The sequence below is a fragment of the Colossoma macropomum genome, unplaced genomic scaffold, assembly GCF_904425465.1.
Source record: "Colossoma macropomum unplaced genomic scaffold, Colossoma_macropomum, whole genome shotgun sequence".
Lineage (NCBI taxonomy): Eukaryota > Metazoa > Chordata > Actinopteri > Characiformes > Serrasalmidae > Colossoma > Colossoma macropomum.
The window spans coordinates 15,191,529-15,207,286 of NW_023494790.1; the positions used below are offsets into that span (position 1 = coordinate 15,191,529).

At 40.1% G+C, this 15,758-nt stretch overlaps 1 long non-coding RNA gene across 5 annotated transcripts; it reads right to left on the reverse strand.

Moving 5' to 3' along the window:
- Positions 1 to 3,626: 3,626 nt before the first annotated feature.
- On the reverse strand, positions 3,627 to 11,635 carry LOC118809201. 5 transcript variants are annotated; one of them, XR_005007348.1, is made up of 7 exons: positions 11,463 to 11,635; positions 7,588 to 11,373; positions 7,319 to 7,383; positions 7,175 to 7,237; positions 6,938 to 7,069; positions 6,406 to 6,495; positions 3,627 to 6,052 (listed from the first exon to the last, which is right to left on the reverse strand). It is a non-coding gene; the product is annotated as an uncharacterized LOC118809201 (long non-coding RNA). The 5 variants fall into 5 exon arrangements; XR_005007347.1 differs by lacking the exons at positions 3,627 to 6,052; positions 6,406 to 6,495 and having other exon boundaries at positions 6,502 to 7,069; positions 7,588 to 7,764; positions 7,844 to 11,373; XR_005007350.1 differs by lacking the exons at positions 3,627 to 6,052; positions 6,406 to 6,495 and adding an exon at positions 6,827 to 6,846.
- Between the last annotated feature and the right edge of the window lie 4,123 nt (positions 11,636 to 15,758).

Here is a 15,758-nt window from a genome sequence, read left to right on the forward strand (position 1 = left end):
AAGTAAATGTTGAACATTTCACACTTGCATCTCCTACTCAAGTGAAAATACTGAAAGTAAAATACATCTGCAAGCATAAATGGACATTTAAGATTAAGGACATCATTGCAAGTGTCTAAGGTTTGTTTTTAATTCAGCTACAGTTATCTAAGACACAGCATTACAATGCATTTTCCAGTACTAATGTATAAGTGTTGTATAATTGTATAAGTGAACCTTTTTACCTTTGTCCTGTTCAAGCCTGTCTCTTCCATTTCACAGTAGATGTAAGGCAAGATGACTGACTCAGCAGTAGATTATTCAAATGTAGGAGAGTTTGAGGAGCAAGTCAAAGATCCAGTGGTTATGTCTCTGAAAGCTACAGAGACATCTGAGAGGCACTGCTGTAAAGGAGCAACTTAAACCAAAGAAAAAAATGATTTTCAACAAAAACTTCATGAAGCTGATAAGGAACCTCCACCCCCTCAACACTGTGAGCGAACATGGTGTCCTACTGAAAAGATGCTTGTGTTTCAAAAGGAAGAAGCTCAGAGAAAAGAAAAAAGACTGCTCTCCCTGTATGATCAGTGGAAAAGCCATGCATGTGTAACGGGTTTACTTCTGCGTTGTGTAGGGTTGAATGATGAATGAAGTGATGACATCAGCACACCAGCTTAACCTGAGGGAGCATTTATTTTCTCCACCTGCACAGAGATTACAAAAGGCGAAGAAACGGGCTTCAATAGCTTTTCTCTCTCTCGTGCTCTCAGCTGCGCCTTCTCTCACAGTGGCGTTTTCCAAAGAGGAATTTCATCAATCACACATTAAAAAAAAATAACAATAATAAAAAAAAATACATACAAAGCGAACTGTAAGCTGTACACGCTCCCCATTTACTGAACAATAAAAGATTAACATATATTTGACAATATAACTCAACATACCTGCACAGAGTTTACAAAAGGTGAATAGGCTTCAATAGCTTTTCTCTCTCTCGTGCTCAGCTGCGCCGTGCACTCAGATCACAATAAAGCTGTTACACTACACGAACTATACAACCCTAAAATTGTGAATAAAAGTTACAGCTCTTGTTTACAAACAACCAAATGCATGCACTGTCGGTTTAATCTTGTCATATTGAGCAAAAGAAATACGAAATATCCTGTGAACAATTAGCATCCATACTCTAACTTCACGATTAGCATTCCACCTTAACATAACTCGTGGCCAACAGCGAATAAAAAGTACGTTAAACCTCATAAAACAATGTTTTAACTCCACAACAGCATAACCAGTGTGTGACAATGTTTTTGTGACGGAATTAACTCATTTTATGTAGAAAGCTGAAAAATACAAAGTGTGTTTTAACTCAAAATTACGGAGCTGCGCCAGCACATACCTTCTCTCACAGTGGCGTTTTCCAAAGAGGACGAAAGGTGGGGCTACAGCTTACTTCGTACTCCACTCAAGTAAAGGCTGCTAAAACTCCGCCCATACTGAACTTGCTCTAGTAAATCAGACTTCTCTCTTACATATTCCTCAAGCTAAATAATTTGCAGTAGACAAAAGAAATAATAAAATAATTAAAACTAGAAGAATTTTACATTTAATAGTCCCCCCTTTCTCTCCTCAATGAATAGCTCCAACAGTTAAAAGCCCTTGCTGATTTCAAAATAAAATCCCTGAAGTGAATAATCTAGTGTAACAACATCACATTGCCACACATGCAAGGCAAGAGATCAGCTAATGTCAGATATTCCGGAGAGTCAGTTAGGACTTCTCATCATCACACTGGAAAAGGGTAAGGAAGACATCATGAAAATGTATTCTGAAATCCGGAACTTTATCACACCACCAGCTGAGTTAAGGTGACGGATAGATGCTTGTGAAGCTGTCACAATGGATATTGTCAAAATATGAGAGAATGGTAGGAATTAATGGTGAGTTCAATGCAGAGCATGAAAAGGATTGTCTCCAAGAGCTTCTTGATCGTGATTATGCACATTCAATCTGTGGATCAGTCGTCTCGCAGAGATGTTCTAGATCAAGCCTTTATTCTGCAGCGTCATTGGTGGTGGCAAAATGGGCAGATGCAGCAGCTGAACTGGCAGCAAAAGAGGCTGAGTATGGAATGCTGCTAGAAGAAGAGAAACAAAGGGATATTATAGAACAACAGTGAAGAGCTCTAGAAGCTCAGCAGCGAGAATTGGAGCGACTGCAGGCAGAGAAAGAACCAAAGACAGCAAGAGACACACATACTGACGCGAACCATAGGATCAAAAGTCAAACGGAACGTAACACCACATCTCCAGCCGTTGTTAGTCAACCCAGTAGCACAGCATCTCCCCTTGTAGAGGTTTCCCTTCTGACCCAGGCCCTTCAAGATAAGCGTAGCATTAAATAGACTTCCTGTTCCAGAGCCAGTTGTGTTCAATGGAGATCCTATCCAGTTTATTGAATGGAAATCAGGTTTTCAGTTCCTCATTGACAAGAGGTGCATCTCCCCTGCTGAAAAGCTGTTTTATTTGAAGAAATATGTGGGTGGCCCAGTCTGCAAGGTTTTAGGTGTTGACCTTGAAGCCTTTTGTGATGCATGGTTCAAGCTGAATGGTCAACCATTCATCATTCAAACAGCATTTCAAACAAGACCTGTAAATTGGCCAAAAATACAGCTGAAGGATGCTGTAGGGATCTTTCTGACTTCCGGAATGCTTGCCAAGATGCTACGCCTTATGTCAAGGGTCTTGAAATACTGAATGAATTTGAAGAGAATCAAAAAATCACTCAAAAACTTCCCAACTGGACGGCTTCATGATGGAACAGACAAGTTACTCAAACCTTAACTGAGAAGCAAGAATTCCCAAGTTTCAAGGACTTTGCTGCCTTTGTGGCCCTGGAAGCTGAAGTTGCCTGCAACCCAGTAACTTCTTTTCACGCTCTCCATTCTTTGGATTCCTCCTCTGATAAATGCAACCCATGAGAGCATAAGAAAACCAAGGCTAGTGTCCTCAGCAGCCAAACAGCTACAGACAGTGAGAGTCAACAATCATCGAAGAAAAGTGTAAAACCCCCCCGTATGCTATGTCAAGGTCATAGACACCAGCTTCATGGCTGCCCTAGATTCACAGCTCCATGTCCTTGGAGGAGTGACAAAACTATATGAAAGAAAGAAAGCTGTGCTTTGGGTGTCATCTGTAACACTTTTAAAGGAAGGCATCCAACATGTCTCCATGACAGTCATGTGAATAAGGCAAATTCTGCATTCTCTTCTGACTCACAGCATAGTAAGGCAAATAAGGCAGCGATGTCAATGTCACTCAGCATGGCTGGAGAAAGTTCTCCCAGCACATCCATGGTTGTGCAAGTGGGTGTCAATGAAGAGTAATCCTTATATGGAAAGGCTTGCGTACGCTCTTCTAGACACTCAAAGCGACACCAATTTTGTTGACCAGGGAGTAAGTGACATTTTGCAAGCTGAGAAGTATCCAGTGAAGCTCAAATTGACTACTATGAGTGGAAATGGCATGATTCTTCCAAGTGAAAGGGTATTAGGGCTTCGTGTGAGAGGCTATAGCTCAGCAAAGCACATAGAACTTCCACCTGCCTAAAAGGATTGCATACCCTTAAACCACATGCACATTCCTACCTGTCAGTCAGCCAGGCAATGGGCCCATCTCTCAGAAATAGCTGATGAGCTCCAGCCACTCAAAGACTGTGAAGTAGGCCTGTTCATCGGCTACAACTTCTCGAGAGCAGTAGTGCCAAAGCAGGTTATTCTGGGAGGAAATGACGAACCCTTTGCCATTCAGACAGACTTCTGTCAAAGAATTACCACCTGTAACTCCTGCAGATGTCATTCGTATTCTAGAGTCTGACTTCAAGGATGTAAAGGAAGACAGCAAGACAGTTTCTCAAGATGATGTCATGTTCCTTGACAAGTTAAGTGAGGATATATGGAAGAACAGTGAGGGTCATTACGAAATGCCTCTCCTCTTCAAGAAGAGACCCTTGTTGTCTACCAGACAACAAGAATTTAGCTATTCTGCAGCTTAACCACCTGAAAAGGAAATTGGCAAAGGACAGCAAGTATAGGGGCATTATGTCAATTTCATGAAGGAGGTTATTGATAAGGGAGATGCAGAGGAAGTCCAAAACTGGGGCGTTGAAGGTGAGAGATGGTATATCCCGCATCATGGCATCTACCACACAAAAAAGCCAAATAAACATCGAGTAGTGTTTGACTGTTCAGCTAGGTATAAGGGAACAACCATCTTCTCACTGGTCCTGATTTGATGAACAACATAATTGGGGCTCTTATTAGGTTTCAGTAACACACCATTGCATTAACGTGCGATGTCGAGAAGATGTTCCACCAGTTTCTTGTACGTGAAGCCGACAGAAACTTGCCATATGAGAGTACATCTATTCGGCGCTGTTTCCTCTCCTGGATGTGCCAATCACGGGCTGAAGTATCTGGCCAAGGAGAACAAGGACCTTTATCCCCTGGGTGCCCAGGTCATCATATCCCATTGTTATGCACCAGATTGATTTGGAAGCATTACCAAGACCAAATTGCATCATTTATCTGGCACTAGCATATTAGGGTATGGCCAGTGTTCCTACTTGAGGTTTCATAATGAAAATGGGGATGTGTACTGTGCTTGAGTCAATGGGAAATCCCGAGTAGCTCCAACAAAGGTTACAAATGTTCCTAGGCTGGAATTGACAGCTGCTGTCATTTCTGTGAAGATAAGCAACATGCTTAGGGAGGAGATGGCATTTCTTCAGGCAGAGGAGTTCTTCTGGACTGACTCCAAGGTGGTTTTAGGGTATATAAAGAACGAAGACGTTTTCACATGTTTGTCGCAAACCGAGTCCAGAAAATACACCTTAGCTCAAATCCTCAACAGGGGAGGTATGTTTCTTCTAACAAAGAATTCTGCTGACCATGCCTCCAGAGGCCTGGCCCTCAATGACCTTCTGACATCTACCTGGTTCACGAGTCTAGAGTTTTTATGGAAAAGGGAATTTCAGCTGCCGGAAGATGTTACTCCAGAGCTGGAGATAGAAGATCCCGAAGTCAGAAGTGCTTAAACTTTGAGAAGCAAAACGACAGAACAAGTAAGCATAGTTGATCATCTGTGTAAGTTTTCACGGGTCTCGGGTGATTAGAGCTGTAGCATGGATTCTTAGATGCATCAGCAAAAATAACTAAAGCAACCTCACTACAGTGGAGGAGAGAGAAAATGCTGAGTGCCTTATAGTTAGAAACAGTTCTGTTATGACTGTCTAGACTCAGGGGTGTATTCCAGAAAGCGGGTTAAGCGATAAAACCGGGTAAGTTAACTCAGAATTCACAACAAACTCAAGGTTTTCCGTTCCAGAAACTGAGATTAAAGAAAACCGGTGTCAGTTACTATAGCAACTTACACTCTGAAGCTAACCTGCTCGCTGGCAGGTTAACTTAAACATAACCCGGGTTCACACGCACTTTTCTCTAGCAAACATGGCGTGTCCTTTCCTCGAGGATCCAGTTGATATTGAAGCGCAAATCATTCATCGAGCTCTTCGTCGGGAACGAGTCATTAGACCCAGATTGGACATACTTTCATTACCCAACGAGTATCTCCGTGAACGTTACCGTTTTTCCTCACAGTCAATTAGATACTTAAATAATATTCTAAAGCCATACATTTCCAATATCACACATCATGGATCCGCACTTACTTCTTTGCAAACTTTATGCATTGCTCTCCGTTTTTTTGCAAATGGTTCCTTTTTATACAATGTAGGAGACGCTGAACACATAGGGAAGGCTACTGTATGTCGGTCCGTCCGAAAAGTATGCCTAGCATTAAAACGTTTGATGTACAGTTTTGTGGTGTTCCCTGGGCATAAGCCTGTAATGAACATCAAAGAGGAATTCCACAGAATTGCAGGTTTGTATTTATTAACAAAGATTACAAAAGGATAAAATAATTGGGAAGTGGAAATAGCTCTGCATCTTTTAATATTTCAGGATTTCCAAGAGTCATTGGCTGCATGGATGGAACCCACATCCCAATCAAAGCACCTGCAGAAAATGAAGGGGATTATGTAAACAGAAAATCCTTCCACAGCATTAATATACAGGTAGTGACCATTTTAAATGTACTTTGTTAAATTTATTTAAATAAAAGTGTAGCATTTAATTTGTTACATAAACTTACTGTTATCTTCCATGAAGATCATATGTGATGCTACAAACATAATTACAAATCTTGAAGCCAAATGGCCTGGCTCTGTGCATGATGCACGGATTTTTCGTGAGTCTGCACTATACAATAAATTTGAACAAGGTAAGCCTGGGAAACGTTTGCTGTGGTTCACATTCAGCGTATGGTTACATTGTTTCAGTTTAAATCACTGCATCCCCCGTGTGCTTACAGGACAATACGATAGTCTCCTCCTTGCAGACAGAGGGTATCCCTGCATGCCATATGTGATGACACCATACAGTCACGCTACAACCTGGCCCTGTCCAAAACAAGAGCAAGGATTGAAATGACAGTCGGGATTCTCAAGGCCAGGTTTCAGTGCCTGCGGGGGCTCAGGGTCACTCCAGAGAGGGCATGTGACATTATAGTGGCATGTGTGGTACTGCACAACATTGCCACCATTAGAGGAGAGCAACATCCTGCCATACCCTAAGCAGATATTGAGAAGGAACCACATCTTAATCTACCTGACCACAGAAATGGTAGAATTGTCCGAGATGCAATATGCAATCACTATTTCTCCCAATAATTATTTCCTCATTTCTCTCACCCATCTGCCCTTTAATTATATAAATAAGACTACAATTTATGTTCATGATTTCTTTATTTCCTGAAAATAAAAAAAATGGCAAGTTAATTTCCTTGTCCTTATTCTTTAGTAAGAACATTCACATCTATACACTCACAGCAATTACCCCCACCTTTAAATTATATTCCAGCAACTCAATTTCAAGGCTTGTCTGTTTTATTTGGAGTTTTATGTGCTCCATCTTAAGATCACAGTTCTCAATTTGCTTCTGGAGGTGTATCTTGTATAAATCCTTTACAGGCAGCTTGGAAGCAGAGAGGAAGAGAGAAAAATACCATGATATGGTCAAATAAATAACTTTGCGTTCTAAATATTTCAGCTATTTGGTGAGACATTAAACTAATCTTACTGTTCCAAGCTGAGCTCTGGATGTTGATGGTCCCTCATTGGGCTGTACATCTCCTGTCATGTTCTGTAAGAGGGCAGTCACACATTATCATGGTGGATCACATGAAATGCCATGGTCAATATATTCAACATATGCAACACATACTGTACATCCATAGGCCTCCCAAGAGCATCATCCCACTCTGAGACAGCAGAGACAGTTTCTTCATCCTGAAACAATGATTTTTTTGTTTAAAAGAAAGGTATTTGTACACCTCAAGTAAGATCTAGGGACTTTAAGATCATTTACAACTGCAGGAGGCTCGGTTGTTTGAACCACACCGCCTATCACTGGAGAGATGGAATTAAAATTGTTCAGATAAATGCAGTTCTCCACAGTTTATGCACTATAACAAATAAATGTAATGAATATACCTTTAACATAAACAGTCATGTCCTGGTGGGTTGTTGGCTCTGTTGAGCTTCCTCCAGGGATTCCATCAGTTATAGGCCGGCCACTGTTCTGTGACAGCGCCAGCTCTTCTGCCTGGGTGAAAGGCGGTGGTGGTGGTCCCCCTCCTGTTTTCCGTGCCTCTGCCTTTTTCCTATTAGCTACAAAGCCATAACCAACTGTAAGCCATACCAAGCTGGTTACAAGTAAGAACATTAGGTAGTTATGTACAAGTCATACCACTTTGCACTGTTTTTATATTTCATCTTTATTTGCTGCCATGTGCGTTTCACCCCACTTGGATTACACCTATATTATGTAAATGAAAAAAGAAAAAAAAATGTAAAAATCAAGACAACCATTACAACTGACATTAAAATTATTTTTGCCATATCCATTTGCTAAATGTTAAATTATGTGTCATAGTTTTATTTAAATATAATTTAATAATAACTCACGCATTAACTTGGTCTGCAATTTTTTGCCATGCCAATTCCCTTTCTTTTGCAGCTGCTGAAGTATTACTTTTACGTGTAAATATGTATTCATTTTCTGCATATGCAGTCAGTAATATTTCCTGCTCTATGGGTGTGAAATAAGATGCTCTCTTTTTTCCATCATTGGTGTCCATAGTGAATCGGTTTTTCGCCACTCCATTGCGAATGCCTATTTACGGGTAACAGTGAACGCGCTTCAGCTGGGTTCAATCTACTCAATCTTGACTAAACTAACTCTGATCAGCTGTTGTGGAACTGGAAACTTTGACTATGACACGGCGAGATAAGTCAACTCTGAGTTCCGGCTTAGGTTTAGAGTTTGTTAAACCCGCTTTCTGGAATACACCCCAGGTTAAGCACAAGTTTGTGAATGGATAAGTAAGATGCGTTTTTATATGTAGGTATAGTTCTTAACTCACTTATCGCATATGAGCTGAGAGACTGCGTGAGCAAGCTAGAATATTGCCTTGTTTCCTTATTACAGTATGAAATGTTCATATTCTCATTTTTACTGGAGAAATTGAACTTTATTTTGTTTTCTTTTGTTTCTCTATTTTTGGTTTTCCATAGCTCTTACGGTCTGTTTATCTCACGACATTAAAATCTTCATAAACCATCAGTCAGCTTTACTACTTTCTGGCTGGGTGGCTACACAGTTCATGGTCAAGGACAGAGAACAGAAAGATGAAGCAGTAATTGCTCCCTGAAGCATGAAAGGAAATATTAAGGTGAATGAGAAAAGACGTCTCTAGACACAGAAGACCAAAGAGCATTTTGTACATTCAGAGCATGAATTTAAATAATGTCTTAAAATAATTTTAATGGATGTCTGGAAATAATATTTCCATCTTAAGTGCATGAGCCTACTAAACCATAATTGTTATGCTGTTTCGCTATTTTCGCTATTAGAGAGAATGAACTGTCACATTTAATTTGAAATATTAAGTGTTTATTTACTGAAGTTTACAACACCAGTTGCTGCCTGTTTATAGTTGCATTTATAAATAAAAAAGTGCATTTCCTGAATAAAATGTTGTGATTGCGCAGATTCTGCTTGTTGCTAGGGTGTTGCTAGGGAGATGTTATGGTACCCCAAGTGGTTGCTAGGGTGTTGCTAGGCAGATGTTATGGTATCCCAAGTGGTTGCTAGAGTGTTGCTATGGTATCCCAAGTGGTTGCTAGAGTGTTGCTAGGCTGTTGCTATGGTATCCCAAGTGGTTGCTAGAGTGTTGCTAGGTTGTTGCTATGGTATCCTAGGTGATTGCTAGGGTATTGCTAAGCGGTTGCTATGATATCCTAAGTGGTTGCTAGGCTGTTGTTATGGTATCCCAGGTGGTTGCTTTGGTGTTGCTGTGAGGTTGTTGCTCAAAACATCAGGGAATTACCACTAAAGGTAACCAAGACAGGCCTTGTAAATTTCAGATTAATGCCAAAACTTTGAAAAGTCATGTTAGCCTTTTGTTCATTTCAGTTATTATTAATTCTTACCCCTGACCTTGATGTCTCATTTGCACTCTAGCATCAGTCCATACCCTAAGGGGAAATGTGTGAACAAACCTTAACTTGGCTTGGTATCAGGATCTAATTAAGAATAAAAAAAGAAGAGGAGGGCCTTTTGTTAATGTGCAAACAAACTGACAAATGCCTGACGTTAAACATTGTTCTACTAAAGCTAACAAGAGCAGCTCAAAAGCTCCTTCACTTTCATGAGAAAAATTAGTTATATTTTATGTCCTCCTGTAACATAATGCTACCAAACTTGAGTCCTTCATAGCAGTAAGTCACTGGTGAGCAGAGTTGCCAAGTTGCTTCTAGAGTTTTCAGGCCACAAATGTTCAAAACTCACCAAAAATGCATGAAAAAGTATGCATCAGAAGCAAAAAGGTCATTTTAACCACAAATCAATATAATCACCAACGTGACATCTATAATGAGCTTGTAGGTATGTTTTTCGCTGATGTCTTGCCTTCGAAAATTTGCACATAGGTTTTCAAGTGGAAGACTTGATGGCATTGTTGGTCTCTTTAACTAATGTGTTTATCACTGCTATGAAGAACCAAAAGCTGTTCACATAATTATTTTCCCCGCCAGACCAAATCCGCCCAATCTGGGTGCCTACCCAATCTGGCAACACTGCTCATCAGTATCTCAAGCAGTGCCTCTTAAATTAAAATCTGTTAATTAATTTATTTATTTATTTGTAACCCTATAACACAATTCCAAACCCGAGAGTGAAGGCTAGCACCAGCTTCCTTAGTCACGTGAAGCACTACGGCATCTTTCTGAACTGCTAAGCACAACATCATTAGACAGCTCAGCGTGCTTGAAGGAGAACACTAACTGGCAATTCTGTCATGTCAGCTAACAAACACCCGTACAGGCTAGAATGCCTCTGGGTGATGGGGGAAGAGGGCCATCCTACCATCCATGGGCCAGACTCGATCTCCTGATGACAGGGCGAATGCTTAGACTGTTTGTTTTCTGAAATCTAAATATCATTCAGAGCCACACAGTTAAATATAAAATTAAAATATATGAAAATCCTGGCGGTGAATTCAAAAAGTAAGAAGAGGCTTTACTGGCTTTGGCATTCTCTTTGTTTTCATCAGTGTTGTAGTCAAGAACACTGGAGACAAGTCAAGACTGAAACCTGAACAAAGTGAGTCCAAGACCAGATTGAGACTAAAATTAAGATAAAATAAAATTAAGATAGGGATTCTTCTATAAGAAGAATATTAGAAAGATAAAAAGGATATAATTCTAATAATAATATAAAATTAATATGCATATTTATATATGCCAGTCATGAGCCACCAAGCATTAGCTTAGCTAAGAGTCTTCAGACACTACACAACAGGTTTAATTTTGGCTTTCTGTACCTCTAACACCAGCTGCTTGACTTTGCATAGTGTGCAAAGTTTCATGAGCACTTTCTTATTAAAAATATAAATGTGTATAATAATTGATGTGTACTTTGTGTTTTTATATTTCCCTTTGGAAAATGCAGTGGAAGAGGATGAACACGTCGACTGTGCTGCAGGTCTCTGCAAGAAGCGAGTGGGTCACTTCTCTCATAGCTGGAAGGCCAGAGGTGCTCTTGAAAAAGCCCAGAAGAACTCTACCATAGTCTTCCATAACATTCCCTTGTATCAGAATGCCAGATAAGATGGGATTCCAGACAGAAGATGATCAGCAGGATTCTTGAACAGCAGAAAGCTTTAACTTGGGTCCTGTTTAAGCTGTGGCCAAGAAGGTGCAGCGTGTAATTCCAACCTGGCAAGATATAGACAGTTGTTCACCTCTTCAACACTTCAGCGCTGCCAAGACCAGAGGAAGACACAGACCTTACCAAGAAGTAGTACCTTGTTTGGATCCTTGGTTCAAGATGTACTACATCAGTGCCGACAACAAGCCCCAAGTCAAGGCCAGAGTGACATCAGAGATAATGGAAAGCCAGAAGACATCACTGAAGTGGAGCCCAAAGTTGCTGACATGTTCCAGGCAAAAAAGCCAAGAAGTCCTTGGGAAGTTTCTTTGAAAAGAACAGAACGCAAAGGGTGATTCCATTCTGACCGTTAGGCTATGTTCACACAGCAGGTAAAAGTGGCCCAAATCTGATTTTCTCACCGAATTCGATTTTTTTTTGTTTGGCTGTCCACATTATCTTTTAAACGTGACCGACATGCGACATTAGCCTGAACAGGTTACGCTCCCAAACCGACCTGTATGCGCAAAAGAACAATGCTTTACGTTGCTTCATGTGGTTCATCCAGAGGTAAACAATGACTTCCAACGAACACCAGTAACTCCTGGAGCTTTCAGGAGCCGGCGTCACAGAAGCGATCATGAAGCTTCACTGACTGACAGCTGGGCTCATGACCCAGAATGTGTTCGAACATTTTTCGGCCACGGTCACTTCTTTGGTTCGTGTACTCGGATTCTTTAAACTTTACTTTCAGACTTTTAACTGTTCTTGACGCTGCAGCCTAGGTCTCATGCGGCTGCATTCGGCCATTTCTTTCAAAATCTCATCAAACATGGAGGATTTTGGATAAGTCTCTTTTAATTTTTGTACAGAAATATCTCAGCGGTACTGAGGTCTCAGCAGTGCGAATTTCTGACGAATGTTGAGTTGGATTGACATAAAAGGCGCGTGAATACTGAACTGGCTGTTCAGACTGAGTCGCACTGCTGCAGATCGGATACGGATCGGATTTCAGTACCACATATGAAAGCGCCTCAAGTCAGAATTGAAAACGTCAGACTCAGTGTTTTTTTTTTTCACACTGCCACACAGATGACATAGATCTGTGTCACATGTGAAGAACAAAAAAAAACGGATTTGGGCCACTTCACTTTTACCTGCTGTGTAAACATAGCCTTAATGATGTGTAGAAGCAGTTAAACAACTACCTGCTAACACCTTCCATAGACAAAAAGGAAGATCCACTTGCATGGTGGAAAACACACAAAGTAAACTTTCCACGACTCGCTAAGCTTGACCGCAAGTATCTATGCAGTCCTACTACGACCTCCCCTCAAAGAGGCTTTTCAGTGCAAGGGGCCACATCATCACTTGCCAACGTTCTTGTCTCAAGCCTGCATTGGTAAATAGGCTGGGATTCTTAAGTAAAATATTATTGTCTTATATTATTAAATATAGGTATTCTTGGTCCGAAACTAGGACTGCTTAACATAAAATCTTTTATATCTAAGTCCGTCACTGTAAATGAAATTATAACTGATCATGATTTTGATGCTCTGTGTCTCACAGAAACGTGGTTTAGACCTGATGAATATTTTGGTCTAAATAAAGCCACCCCCACAGTCTAGTTATGCACATAGCACTCATTTAAGCAGCCGGGGTGGAGGTATAGCAACCATCTATACAAAAGCTTTAGAAGTGAGCCAGAAAGTAGGCTACAAATTCCCTTCTTTTGAAATTCTTTTTCTAACATAAGTGATCATGAGACAAATAAGAATTCCTTTTCAATAATTACAATCTATAGGCCGCCAGGGCTGTATTCTCAGTTCTTACAGGAATTTTCTGACTTTCTGTCAAGTTTAATAACGTTTTCGAATAAAGTAATAATTGTCGGAGATTTTAATATCCACTTTGATAAACTACAAGATTCACTAATTATGGAATTTATATCTATCTTAGACTCTATAGGTTTCACTCAAAATATAAAGGGGCCCACTCATTATTGCAGCCACACTCTAGACTTAATTTTGACCTTGGATGTAAACATAGATCATTTAGCCACTCTCCCCCAGAGCACAGCAATCTCAGATCATGACCTAATCTCATATGAATTTCGATTTAGTCACAATAAACAGTCATCACCATGCTATCGTGTTAAGCAGACTATAACTTCCTCCACAGCTGGTAGCTTTATCAGAAACCTCCCACAATTATCAGCTTCTATCAGCTGTCCGTGTAATCCTACCGAATTATATACAGGTGATTCAAAAAGATTCTTCCGGTTTCAAAATGATTTATTTCACTTGTAAATCATTACAGAACAATGCAGTTAATTGTAAATGGTTTAAATGAGCATAAAGTTTATTATGTAATTTTACAAGCTCAATATGCCCTACTCCAGCTGTACGGACAACATCAACACCATAGTCAAATTCATCCCATACTTGATTGAGCAGGTCGGGTGTCACTGTTCCCACGGCTCTTTCAATGCGATTTTGGAGATCATCCAGTGTTGTGGAACCAACGAGAAATGCTCTGAGCTGTTGGAGGTTCACTGTCGATGAAAATCATGTTGCACAATTATGACGGATTCACTATTGAAGTGGAGAACGCAAAACGCTTTCTGCTCAGGGGTCGCCATTTCCTCGCAGACTGCGGGGAGCCATCTTCTGGTGACAGAAGTGTTCAGAAACTCTGTAACCCCCTCTTTCAATTGGTATGTGATTGGTTCCTAGGCGCCTAACGGTTGTAAAAATATGGCGCTTTGAAATCGGATGCATCTTTTTGAATCACCCTGTGTTTTGACCAAGTGCTTAGAGGATACTTTTCATTCTACTCTAGATAATGTGGCTCTTACTGCAGCATGCTCAACCTATCTGTCCTCTCTCATTGAAAACAATAAAAATAATCTTAGATTATTATTTAGCACAATTTCTAAATTCACTAAGAACCAAACAGTGACTGAACCCCAGATGCCATCAGCCTACAGCAGCAATGATTTTATGAATTTCTTCAGTAATAAAATGTAAAACATCAGCCAGAAAATTCAGAACGCACAGTTAAACTCTACAAACCTGCTGCCGTACAATGCCAATCCAGATCTTGAGAATATTGTAACTACTACAGAGAAGCTGGAATAGTTTACCTTACTTCAATAAACTGAGCTAGTTAAAATGATTTCCTCTACAAAATCTTCTACTTGCATATTAGATTCAATTCCTACAGGTTTACTCAAAGAATTTTTCCAGAAATAACCAAGCCTATTCTGTCAATAATAAACTCTTCTCTTAGCCTTGGCTATATTCCAAAAACTCTTAAACTAGCAGTAATTAGACCTCTGATTAAGAAAGCGAATCTTGTGAACTATCAAATTATAGACCTATCTCGAATCTTCCCTTTATATCAAAGATCTTGGCAAAACAGTTGTGGCAAAACAATTAAGTTCCTATTTGCATAGGAATTATGTACATGAGAACATTTTCAGTCTGGTTTTAGGCCACATCATAGTACAGAAAAGTGTAAACAATCTCTTATTATTCTTTGACCAAGGAAATGTATCTTTGCTAGTCCTCCTTGATCTTAGTGCAGCATTTGATACGATAGACCACTCTATCTTACTAGATAGACTAGAAAACCTTGTAGGGGTAACAGGAATAGCTCTTTCCTGGTTCAGATCTTACCTGACTGATCTAAAGTAAAGTATCGTGTTCCACAAGGCTCTGTTTTAGGATCTATACAATTCACATTATATATGCTACCACTGGGTACCATTATCAGTAAACACGGCATCAATTTCCACTGCTGCATTGATGACAGACAGTTATATATATATCAACCAAACCAGATGATAAACTTCAACTTAACAGTCCAGTCACTCTTTACTGACTCTCTGTGTGTTTTCTTTTTCTTTGCTGAGTTACAACTGCCCAGCCTGTGCGATCTGTTGCTGTTCTTCTTCTTCTGCCTTGATCGTGCCCACTGCTTGCCAGCCTTCTGGACCGTTTTGACCACTATGAAACTTCTCGCTGTACAATGCTGTGCAAACCTCACCTGCAGGAACTGACCTTTCTGATGCTGCTGCTGCTGCTGCACAGACTCAGAATATTTAATTATAACCATTGCTTCACCTGTTTTACCCTGTTTCTGTATTTTAATATTTTATACAAATTTTGTTTGCTATCCGGTGTCGACCAGAGGAGTCTTGGTTCCTCTCAAGGTTTCTTCCTCTTGCATTTAAGGAGTTTTTCCTTGCCACTGCTGCCATTTGCTTGCTCATGGGGGCTTGGACCCATTTTTTTTTTTTGTGAAGCTGCTTTGTGACAACACCTGTTGTAAAAAGAGCTATAAATTTTTTTTTTTAATTATAAAATACAGTTTTTGCTTGCTTAAGCAAAGCATACAGATGCTAAAAAAATTAAATAATTATATTTGACTAAATTATGCAACAGTTGTC